This window comes from Plectropomus leopardus, chromosome 13, assembly GCF_008729295.1.
Source record: "Plectropomus leopardus isolate mb chromosome 13, YSFRI_Pleo_2.0, whole genome shotgun sequence".
Taxonomy (NCBI): Eukaryota; Metazoa; Chordata; class Actinopteri; order Perciformes; family Serranidae; genus Plectropomus; species Plectropomus leopardus.
In genome coordinates, this window is record NC_056475.1 from 23,415,210 (window position 1) to 23,427,338 (window position 12,129).

General features: G+C 38.9%; 1 protein-coding gene across 3 annotated transcripts in view; it reads left to right on the forward strand.

Moving 5' to 3' along the window:
• Positions 1 to 7,887: 7,887 nt before the first annotated feature.
• Positions 7,888 to 12,129, forward strand: part of LOC121952735 (spectrin beta chain, non-erythrocytic 1) — a 55,772-nt gene continuing 51,530 nt past the window's right edge. For all 3 annotated transcript variants that reach the window (XM_042499550.1, XM_042499551.1, XM_042499553.1), the window contains exon 1: positions 7,888 to 8,308. The gene's annotated coding sequence lies outside the window, so the exon portion shown is untranslated. The remainder of the gene's footprint in view (positions 8,309 to 12,129) is intronic.

The following is a 12,129-nucleotide window of genomic DNA, read 5'->3' on the forward strand; positions in this document are numbered from 1 at the left end:
AGTCCTACTAAACATAAGCGAGCTAAAATAAGGGTAGAGTTCGTATACGGTTAAAACAAAAGGGGGCAAAAATGCAAGATGCAGGACGGAAAATGTCCACATAAAAAAATACAAGTAAAAATACCAAAAACCAGCGCAATAAAAGCAATCAAATGACAAAATAAAACAAATGAAGTATAAAAATAAAAACAAAAATTTGTCTGAATGCGTTCACAATGATGTCTTTGATTTTGATCTGACATAATGAACGTAAAAGTTTCAATAAAAGTTTAAATTTAATTGAATCTCATTGTGAGAGGCGCAAATGATGTGTAATACTGTCTTTTATTCCCTTGTGCCATATACGCTGTAGATCAGTGACACTCAACCTGCTTTGCCCGTGGGGCATTTTTTGCAAAATGTCAGGAGGCCAGAGGGCAGTTAATAAACATACATTATTAATAGGCTATTTATCAGCATATATATAATGTATGACTTGCCTGTTTTCAACCTTTCAATGCAAACTGTACTCAATCATCTTTGCTGGGAGGCAAATCCAGGCGCAGCAGCCCAACATGTCAGGTGTACACAGGGGTGTTTCTATGATTTATGGGACATTTGGGGCTTAGCCCAGAGCTCTGTTAGGAAGATCGGGGATCCTTGCATGTAACTTTTTTTTAATAAACAAGCTTTATTTAGATGCTTTATATGCATTCTGGCCCCTTATTTACATTCAGATTACAAAAAGTATCTCAGTGTGAATTTATTTTTTTATTGATAGTAAGAAAATGTTTTGTGGGCCACTTGGCACCCTATTGTGGACAAGATTTGGCCTGTGGGCCATAAGTTGAGTATCACTGCTGTAGATACTGTAAAAAGGCAACCACACCTGTTGTGTTTTCCTCAAAACACTGATTATTTTCCACCTGGAAAAGCTCTCAAGCAACATATAACTGTAACCACAGTGTCATCATGTGATTGGTATTAACAGCATGTGAAACATCTCATCTGCTGATTTGCACGCCAGGAGGTGGGCGTAATAACGCACCAAGCTGTCTGTCTCTCTCCATAGACGTTCCTCATCCTGTGAGCTCAGTGAGTCACGTTGCACCATATAGTGGCACCACAGCTCCTCGCTGTCCTGGTTTCATTCTGTCGAATTATTATATAATTTTAAACTGGAACAGCAGGGTGACCTCCAGCAACTAGTTTAGGGAGAGAGAGAGAGTTAAGAAAAGAGATGGGGGAGAGAGGATGAGCAAGAGCCGAAACAGAAATAGCATAGTTGTCCTTGGGAGACAACTCAAAAAAGTGGCTGAGGGGATATAAATATCTTTTAGTAGGTCGCATTGACCGAACTATAACCCACTAGGTACCGGTGGCTGTGGACTGCAGCTATGAAACTTTCTTCATTGTTGGTCAAATGCAACATTGGTTGGCTTTGGAAGTTGGGGGACAAACATTGCATAAGATAAGGGTGATGTTTTGATGACAGTTTTTAAATGACAATATTTCAGTCTGTAGTTGCTGTAACTTTAAGTCAGTTACTGTGTCACTTAAGATCAGTCCCATGCTTTCCTCTTTGTGCTTAGGGATCGAAAAGATGTCTAATAAATGTCTGTTATACGTATGTTTGTCTTTGGATGTTTAGATGTATTTGTATTTAGATGTTTAGATTTGCTTGGTTAAGGCTGAAAAGTCACGACGTCTAGTCTTAGCGTAGATGAAAGAGTAAACAGAATCTTTGTCTATGTCAAAAAATAAACATTCATAATGAAAATGAAGGGGTATGCAGTACTTTTGTCAATTATTTTCAGGTTTTTGTGTATTTTTTATATATTTAATGATTATTTTAAAGTACGGTGTAAAATTGGGCTACATGTAGCTGATAAATCCTGGTCTATAACAAGGCTAAAGCTTGGAGACGATATTTAAATGATGTCTGTTGAAGTGGTTCTTAACTGGTACAGCTACGTGATTCTGATTTTTTCTTTGTTTTTAGTTCATATTAGTTAAGATTAATTACCACATTATCAGTTTTATTTCACAATATGTAAACAACAGTTTGGCTGAGAACAGAATGAAATAAAACATACTGCATGGATAAATGGAAATGTCACCTCAAAATAAAAGCTCTGTGGCACAAAACTTACTATGCTACAAAATGAAGTTGTTTTTTTTTTTCTTTTAAACTTGACATTTTCACAAGTCACTTAAGGTCCATTCAGAAGGGACCAGTGACCTGCTTTTGAGCCACAACCCACCAGTTGGGAACCACTAGTCTGTTGCTCAGTGTGAAGCCATTTCCAGTGTTTTTTTCTTGTCTAGATTCCTGGATACATAGTGGCTGAGTTGTAAAATGGATTTACATTAGATTTTTCTACATGAGCCAGTGCTGAACAAAAAGCAGCAGGAACTGAAAACACGGGAAATCTCTTCAAAATGTACACAAGATTTATCAACAGATAAAGTGTCACAAACAATTTGAACTATAACTTTTCTCTCAGACAAATGAGAAGTAAAGCTCATCTGCATTAGCAAAGCAAGATCTCCGTGCCTGGCTGAATTTGGAAGAGGAATTGTTATCAGAACATCAGAGGTGTTGCTTATAAGGAAACAAACCCGGCAGGGCAGCCTTATAGGGAGGTAGCACATCTGCTAAATAAAGTAGTTGTAAAGATGAATTACACTCTTTCAAACTGGGTTCAGATCTGAAGTAATTTTCTCAGTGATAATTAGTGAAATTTCTAGAACAGAAAACTTCAGCCATGGAGTTACAAGCTAGAGGAGGAACTATAAGTGTAAGCTGGTTGTTTTTGTTAACTGTGCTTTTTTTTGTGTCTGTCCCTGCCTCATACACCTTATTTAAGGTCAGCACAGAGACCCCCTCCATTACCCAGGATTGGAGTCATGTGATTCAGATTTAAGGCTGGGAATATCAGTCACATTGTGCTGGAGGGAAAGAAAAATAATAGAGATCATGTCCACCCAGCTGTGAAGCTATACAGTCGGTCACACCAACTTTACCAAACACAAGTCCCCCAACTCCACCCTGGTTGCTGCACACAGTAATGTTGACCCCACCCACCCAGGTCCCGTCTATAGTGAGCAGACAGAGAGGGGGTTTAGCTCAAACTGCTGCAATCTGCAGAAAGCACTGTGCTGGACACACTCTGGCAGCCAGTGGCAGCCTTATATTCTGCACTCAGCTCTTTCCCTTTGTCATGGTGGATTGTAGATGAGCTCTCTGCTGGGGTGTGGGTCTGTGAGCAGGGGTGGGGACTGGGGCCGGGGGCGTAAACAGGTTGTGTGTGTGTGTGTGTGTGTGTGTGTGTGTGTGTGTGCAACCACACATACCCACATGTCAAATGAGTGGTTTTTGAAGCCCTTGGGGTCTTTTTGGTATAATTAAACACTACTGTACAGCATCTGGACAGACAGCCTTAAAGAGAGACCTTCAGTAAAGTGCGAATCCACTGAAGTCAGAGGCAGAGCAGGGGGTGACTACTGGGGTTCCAGCATTGAATGTTTTCTCACAAGTCCTGAATCTTTTGTGTTTTTGAAATACCTTAAAGTTTGTCTCATTCCGATAAAAATATATGCATATGTTGTTTATCCTACTAAGCTATTTGCTTCAGAAATCTAATATATTTAGGTATATGTCCTCCTGTTGGCCTAATATTCAATTAAGTACACTGAAGATCACATTTACTTACCATTGTTTGCGATTCTTAATTTGTATTGTGGGAAGTATTCAAATGTAGAAGATTTGTCAACTAAACCTTCATTTTGAGAGCTCCTCTCCACTAAAGTACAACAAAAGAAAGGTTACAAGATTAGTAATGATATTTGCACCAATTTTTGACTCTTTTGTTGGCAGGAATGAAAATTGGTCATCTTCAACATTTGTTATGTTGTGATTACAGAGTGATGAAGACAGTTGGAGAACAATTAGATACAAAAAAGGATGTAGACTTGGCAGGATAATTTTTTTCTCTCCTTGGCAGCTATCATGTTTTCTCCCAAATGATGTACAGATTTAAGGCTTTTATTATCTCTAATGGCTTGTCAAATAGACTATATAGCTGCAATAAATTGGGGAAAAAACCTTGTGGGAGCATGCCCCTGGACCCCCCTCTAGGTTTGGGGTAAGCCCTGAATGTTTACTGTGTCTGGCTCCGCCCCTGTCTGACCTTGAGTTTTCAAATTCTAAAAAGGAGAGGCTGAACTACACTGGCAAAAGTCAATGTAATGTCTTTTCAACAGAGTAAAATATTAAATTGTATGGCTCAGATGATATTAACAGCTACTGAGCTTTTTTTGTACATTCATGCTTGAGAAGCTCCTGTTAAAATAGTATTTTTTAAAAAATGCAATTACACAACTAGATAAACAGAATGTCAGTTATGAATCAAAATCTGCCTTAGTGATGAGTAAATGAGTTAAATATAAGATTAAATTGTATTAATGTTTAAAAAGTCATCCTATTAAAACATATCATGATAGGCTCCAGGGACAAACTAAAACATACTCCTGAGTATTGCCAGCATAGCAGTAAATTGTTTGTGTATGCCTACATACAACAGTAGCAATAGCTATCTTCTACTTTCGAGGGTTTCGATTCAAAGGGGAACTACGCCCATTTTCAAAATTCACAAATTTGTGATGTCATAGGGTATAAAGTCTGGAGCTGCTCGACTGACAATAAATCAGAAAAGATGGTCTAGATGACACTCAGAGCAGCCAGGGGACTGTTCTGAGAATATGAGTACGTTTGCTGTTTCAGAATTGGGAACACTAAAATAGAATAAATCTCATTTGGGTATCTGTTTTTGGGTACAGAAAACAACAACAACATTTTAGAATTATTTAGGTGGCGTTTCCCTTTAAAATTATTTTAACTGGATTATGTCATTTTATGTGGGAGGGTCACATCAATCAATATAATGATAGACAGTTGAATGTCAGCACTTACAGTATGTGATGTTAGCACAAATTTTGATCCCTCATTTACAAGAACAGATCTGGAAATTGTTTTCAACAGTGGGACTTGATTAGTGTTAGTAATTCCTAACTGACTAAAGGTAAAAGAAAAGCCTTGTCATATACTTTAACCTTAACTTTATTTGGGGTTGTTTCCCTTAGAGCAATTCTCCCTTTTAATGATCACTATGGTCACAGTTTCACACATTAACGCCTGTAAACTACCTATAACAACCATAATCTGATCTATTGGCTACTTCGCAGCACTGCTGGAGCAGTTGGGGTTTTAGGGCCTTTCTCAACGGCCCCTCCTCACGGTTGTGTCCTCATTTAATTTGAGTTGATGTAATCAAGCTTAGACAATAGCTTGTCTGACATGAATGCTGCTGATATGGTTCAAAATCTAAGAAAACAGTGTTCTCTTTGAGGTACAAGGTTCCCTTTTAAACTGTCCCTCACCTTAGCTGAACTGTCCGTGAATCCCACTGGAGTAGGTCTGTTGAGTCAGGTGCTTAGTGAAATACATTTTTGAGTAGTGACAACTTGCTGAAATGTGTTGACAGTGCAAATCAGAAGCAGCCATTGGTGCTATAGCTGTAATCGAAAAGATCCTGCCCACTCAGAAACCTTCAACTACAATAACACACTCACAGCAAAAATGCAAAATACTGGAACCACTCTAACAACACAGCAGAGCTTTTTCATTACCACTAACTGCTTATAATGAGTAGCATGCTATTTTCCAAACTGCTCAGCCCTCCCTACGAGGCCCATCATCCCATAAAGCCCTTGCCACTACCACTTTGTTGGTTCAGCACCACCCATGCTCGCAGTTACACACCCAAAAGGGACAGAGACACAGTGCAGAAAGAGAGCAAAAAGACAAAAATAATTTAGGTGTTGGAATTTGAGTGTCTTCCTTGGTGCTTATCTCCATGCCACTGGCATGAATGAGTCCCTCTCTGGAGTTCGGATCTGTTTTAACTGAACTGCAAAACCCATCAAATTACTGCTCACTTTACTACACCATGCACCAGAGAGAAGCACAGGGGAAAACACTCATCCTGGTCTTGAGGGTCTCTTGCACGAGGGCTTTATGAATAACCCAGATCTTGATGACTTGCTTGATGTCACACTCCAGCCAGGTGCTGCATGGTGTCTCAGGAATAATTTAGTGCAACTGCAGTTCTCAGAGATAAAATGCTGAAAGGAATGAAAGAAAACCTGGAAAAAAAAGACAAAGATTGTGGTGCTCTTGGGATATTAATTTCTAGCAAAAATTAATGACTCAATAAAAAGTGCAGATATTGGTGAGATGTTTTAATGGATCACCATAATATATAATCCTGCATTATGCTGGATTTAATGTATACATGATGTACTTATATAAACTATCAGGGACAATTACTGTTTTAATGACACTGATGTGGTGAATCCAAGGAGAAGACATTATCCTATATTGATTTCCTCTTTAATAGCCTATCCTCACCAGTCTTCTGAGAAAGTTGGAGAATTTAAAGGAACAGTGAGTAATTTAGGGAGGATTTAGGGAGATTTAGTGGCATCTAGCATTGTGGACAGCAGATTGCAATCAGCTGAAACTTCTCTTGATTAGAATTCCCTCAGTGTTCATTTTTCAGAAGCTTTTTACCCGAAGCCGAATTATCCACAGAGGACTCTTCCTCTCCAAAACAAACAGACCATGTGATTAAACTGGTAGAAACACTGAATGAAGCAGTTTAGCTTTACAAATCAATGTTTCTACAATGCTGTTTGGCATGTTGCATATGGTCTGCTTGCCCAGTGCTTTCTGTTTGCTTACTTTTTTCTTCTGATAACTTAAGATCCAGATGTTTATGAGATTTTTACTGTGGGCGGTGTTTTCCAAAGTGGTCCTGTACTCTCCAAAACACAAATGACCTAGTACCAGAAAAAAAATGCTGAATGGAGCTGTTTCGCATCACAAATTATTGTTTGTTCTATGCTGTTTGGACCATTGTAGATGGGCCGCTTGCCCAGTGCCTGCTATGTGTGCTCACCTTTTTTCTCTGATAACTTAAGATCAGACATTCAGGAGGTTTTTTCCAGGAGCCAAATTATCCGCAGAGGTCACCTCAGCTTCAAATTGAACAGACCTGTCAATTTACATCAGTAAAAACACTGAATTGAGCAGTTTCACATTAAAAATCAGTGGGTTTTTTTCTGCTGCTGCTCATTGCGGACAGGCATTTAGTCAGGTGGCTGGTGCAAAAACGTGAAAGGCCCGAGCCAGTATTTGGTTTTTCCACTCATGACTATTGCAAAAAGACATGGCGGTTCTAAATGGCGATCTATGCAGACAAGGACCTGCTCCCTGTATATATTAACAGCTCATTCTAAGTTAACAAAAACACAATGCTTGTTATTTTCATGTGATTTTGGACTTATTAAACAACATACTTATTATATTATATTTCATTTTACTATTATATCCCCCTAAATCCAACACAATAGACGTTTAAAACATTGAAGACCAATGAGATGCTTAAATGGGCTGCAACCCCATGTGGATTGAATGTGATGCATTCAGTGTTACCTAGATTTTTTTCCCATGCTTTTATTTATAGAATTTCTTCATTAACTGCATGCAAAAAGCAAGCAAAAACGCTATCCTCAGATACAAAACTGAATGGCATGTGGATGTGAATGTTGCAGTTTTAGCACCAGGGACAGCACCAGATACAGATTAGGGACAGAGCATCTTCTCCTCTCAGTGTTGTGCAGTTTATTGTAGAGAACACTGAAAATGTGCACAGTGTTTCCCATGTGACCGTGAAGGGTCAGCACCCACCCACACACCCACCACCCACACCCCCCCTACGCACACCCCTAACTACCACCACCACGGCCACTTTTTCTTTCTTCTCCCTGTTGAACGGGAGTAACGTTACAGGGAGCGGGAGCGAGTGAGGTACGGACGGCCCTTCGGATGCTCGGCCGCGGGGGGAAGAAGCTGCTGCGGATATCCGTCTCATACCTGCCTCGAAACGGGCTCTTCACGTCGCCTATTCCCCCCCTTTTCCCCCGCTGACCGTTTTGTGTGAAAGCGAGATAAAACAGCCTGGTTTGGTTTCGTAACGCGCTGCACCGGTAGCAGCGCGGAGGAAAAGAGCTTTTTCGAGGATGCGGATTTAACGGAAAGACGTTATCTGCGTTACCTGGGATTTTTAACCGTTAAAATTTGAATTAGCTTAGTCGCACGCGACGGTAGCGAAGGAAGATATTTTTCATGTCTGGTGAAATATTGCTTATAGTGACGCGGTAGTAATCATATCGACAGCCTCTGTTACAGAAGACAAAATAAGGGGTAAGCGTGATTTTTTTGGTCTTTTTGTTCACTACCACCAGTAGGCTACCCACTAATAACAAAGCTAATGAGGGAGTCTGATATTCAGGTGACTGCTGTTAGCTTACCACTGCTACTAGCTCCCCAAGCAAACAGATAACGTTATTGTATCGCAGCTAATTCCATTTTAGAAACTCTGAAAGAGATGCTGGTTGAAATAAACTCATTTATAATTCTGGTGTGTTAGCTGCCTGGTTGAGGAGTGTGTCTGTCTGCAAGGTCTAGCGTTAGTTATTGAGAACCATCCCTCTGTATGTCTGTCTCTTCTTGCCTTTGTTTGAACCGATGTCAAACGCAGCCACATTTTATCTGCGTGTTCGCTCACCACCAGCCTGTGGATCTTTGATTCTGCTATTATTAAACCAACCAAGTGTTGTTGCCTGCCCGCTAGCCAGGTTATCATAAGCGTCTCACCAAAATGTGGTATAGTGCTGACATCTTGAAAAGCTGCATATTCTTTTTTTTTATTTTATTCTGTCGACATTGTGGGCTGTTGTGGTTATGTTATGATAGGACTGAGATTTATACTGCGTGCTTGGCCTAGACTGTGAGTCATAGCAGGGATGCATCAGGTAAAAGTATGTTTAAAGGTAGGCTTACAAGCAAAATATAATTGAAAGCAAATGCTATTGAAGTTGTTTTGAACAGTCTAAGTTTACTACATGCTTATCAGGCATTTTAAGACGATATCACCTCATTTAGCAGATACTGAGAGCTGACATTTGCCGGCTACCACGTGTGAAACCATGTTTCATGGCTCAGAGACATCAGCCCATTGAAAAAATGTTAATGTGACAGAAAAGGGAAACGCATGGGTGTGCATAGTAATGATATTAAATTGTTGACATCACCCTTGGTGAGCTGTTTGAAATTTTAGGTTTTTATATAGCTACAATAAATGGCGGTATTACCCATAACTGAGAGCGCGTATTGTGATGGAGGGTTATATTGTTTTGATTTTTAAAAAAAAAAATAGTTTTCTGAAATCTAAAGGAGAAAGCAGAAACGGAAAGCTGAAATATTGTAGGACAAAATGTGCAGTAGTTCAGGAGTAGAGGGATAACTGTCTATTGCTTAGTGGGAAGCTACTCTTACATGAAAAGGTTTAGTGAGTTCTATCAGTGAAAAACATCCATTGATGGCATCTGACTGCCATTTTTGGCTAGAACACCTAATAGTGGGTCAGTTAATGGTTAGATGTTTTTCAAGGACACTTTGATAAGAGCTTTGGCTGTTTTGTGAAACCAAACCTGGGGCCTCTCTATAACAGGATAGCTATACCATCATTTGTCCGTGATTCTCAATACATCACACATCTGGTTTTTAGCCCACTCTATATTCAGTGAGTGATTTACACATTGATTGCAAGCTGAATGCAATAAATTGCAGTCATCTAGAGGGTGTGATAGAAAGCCAGGGGTTCATTCTGGTACATTTAAAATGCCTCCTCCTCCTCCCCCTGAATCCTCCTCTCCTTTGTAGCCAGGGAGCTGGTTTATATGGAAGGCTAGATCTGGCAAAATTATATCAGTTAAGTTGATGTTTAAATATAGATGCATGCCAAAATTAAGTAGACAACAATATTAGTAATTAAAATACATCATTTAAGCAATTAGGTTCTAACTATTTAATGTTTACTCATGTTTGTCATTTTCCTATTCATTTCTATACATTTTTAATTACTCATTTCCAACAATTTCCTGTTTGGATCTTTTTTATTTCCTACCTAGGGTTTGCCCGAGGCTCTTTTTCCTTTTTTTCATTGTTATTTAGCAGGGAGATATATGAATACCATTTGCGAACTGTGTTAAGACATACATATAACTTGGGTATGTAGCTATGTTGTCATATTTGTTAGCTCATATGTTTTCTTTTTCTGATTTTAGGGCTATTTTAAAGCTAAAATGTAATGCAATTTCCAAAGACCTCTAATATTACTTATATAATTTGCAGTTCTTTGTTAAAGAGGCTATGCCACTTACATGTAGTTTAGGCTAATTTTTCTAGAAAAATCACCAATAGCCATACCTAAAATATTGTTACAGGATTAATATGGAGGTACTAAGTCAAAAGTGTTACAAAAAATGGTGTTTGAGATTTTCAGTATCATGGGCTCATTCTGCCTGTCACTTTATTGTGAAGTAGATGCCAATTTGTATTGGAGAGATTTTGTTTTTTAAAATAATTTCACAGATCAGCCATTTTAATTATGTATAAAACATAAGTATGGAAACTTTAACGTTAAGTAGAATGAAAGAATGCAAAGTTATCTATCTGGCAGTGGCAACCAATAAAGGATTTGTTTATTTGTTAAATTAACACAAAATTCTCCATAGAGGAGTCAGACCTTGTGTCAGTAAGCTTGGTACCACCAGAGGGCGACATGATGACTTTCCCCTTCCAGTTCACCTTGTTGAAGTGATGCTCATGGAGCATTGTCTGCAGGCAGCGTTGGGTGTACCGTTGAAGCAGGCCCCATACAGTATGTTTAATAATTAACAACATCCCTTTGGGGCTGGGGATGAAATCTAGCCACAGAGGCCTGCTGTGATATGACTAAACACCAAATGGGGAGATTGCGAGGAAAATAACACTGTGTAATTGTGCATCAAAACACACCATGTTCTTGGAATAATTGATCAGCCATTGTGCAGTTCTTGTGTTTCTTTGCCTTTTTAATGGCGTTCAGGCTTCCTCTGCAAACGGCCATTAGGACTTTATCTCACACACAAATTAATCTGAATCTGCCCGTGAGGAGTAATACAAATGTATTTAATTGTATTTGATTAACTTGCAGATAATATCTGCAGTTTTATCAAATATATTCATATTAGCAGATCATTGCACCATCCATGGAACTGGGTCTTGTTTTTTTTCTTGTTAATTACATGTTGACCAATTAGAATACCAATATTACTTGAAAGTTTTTACTTGAAAGTTTAAAGGTATTTTTTAAGATATTGATTAATACATTGCAGCTTTAGGAAATAAGAACTTATGTGCAGGATGGGCATTGTGTGTTGTGATTAAAATTGTCTTTCAGTTATTGTTAAACTAGAAATTGCTTATTGATTCAGTTTTGCAATGCATAGTGCTCCCAAGAAGAACATACCATAACAAATGAGATAAATGCACAAACATCCTTGTATAAGACTGTATATAGTGTGTTTGTTGCTTCAGAAAAATCCCAGTCAGATCATACTTTGTTATTGTGTTCATGGCCACAGGTTGAAATAACTCAGCGGCTTTTGATGGCGAGACAGATGGTTGTGATGATAGATGGATGAGATATGGCTGTTAGCTGGTTGGCTAGATGAACAGCATTCAACAATAGAATAGGGCTGTGAATGTGGGCCCCCCATAGTGCTGATTCTCAAAATCCCTCTCGGACAAGCTTTTTTCAGTTCCTGTCATTCACACTTTCATTGTGCTGCAGTGAACCATATCACTAACCAGCATATGCCTTGTGTTACTTTAGTGCTGCTCTCTGATGTGCAAATTCTTTATTTGACATTTTGTTTTTAGGTCTGTGGAGTACAGTGGAAAGTTAACTATTGGTAGAAATATTTTCCAAATTTATTTATCCAGTCTTTCACATGCGGTTATGTCAAAAGCAAGCCCCCTGAGAGCAAAACTTTTGGCATGTGTGCCCTGTGTTGTGAGGCCAGAGAGTGACACTGATGATGACTTGAGGTTGAAATGTTTGTTTTTTAATCCGTTGCCATTAAATAAACAATTGAAGAGGCACTTGGCACTCCGTCTTTAACAGTGTGTAAGAGCTT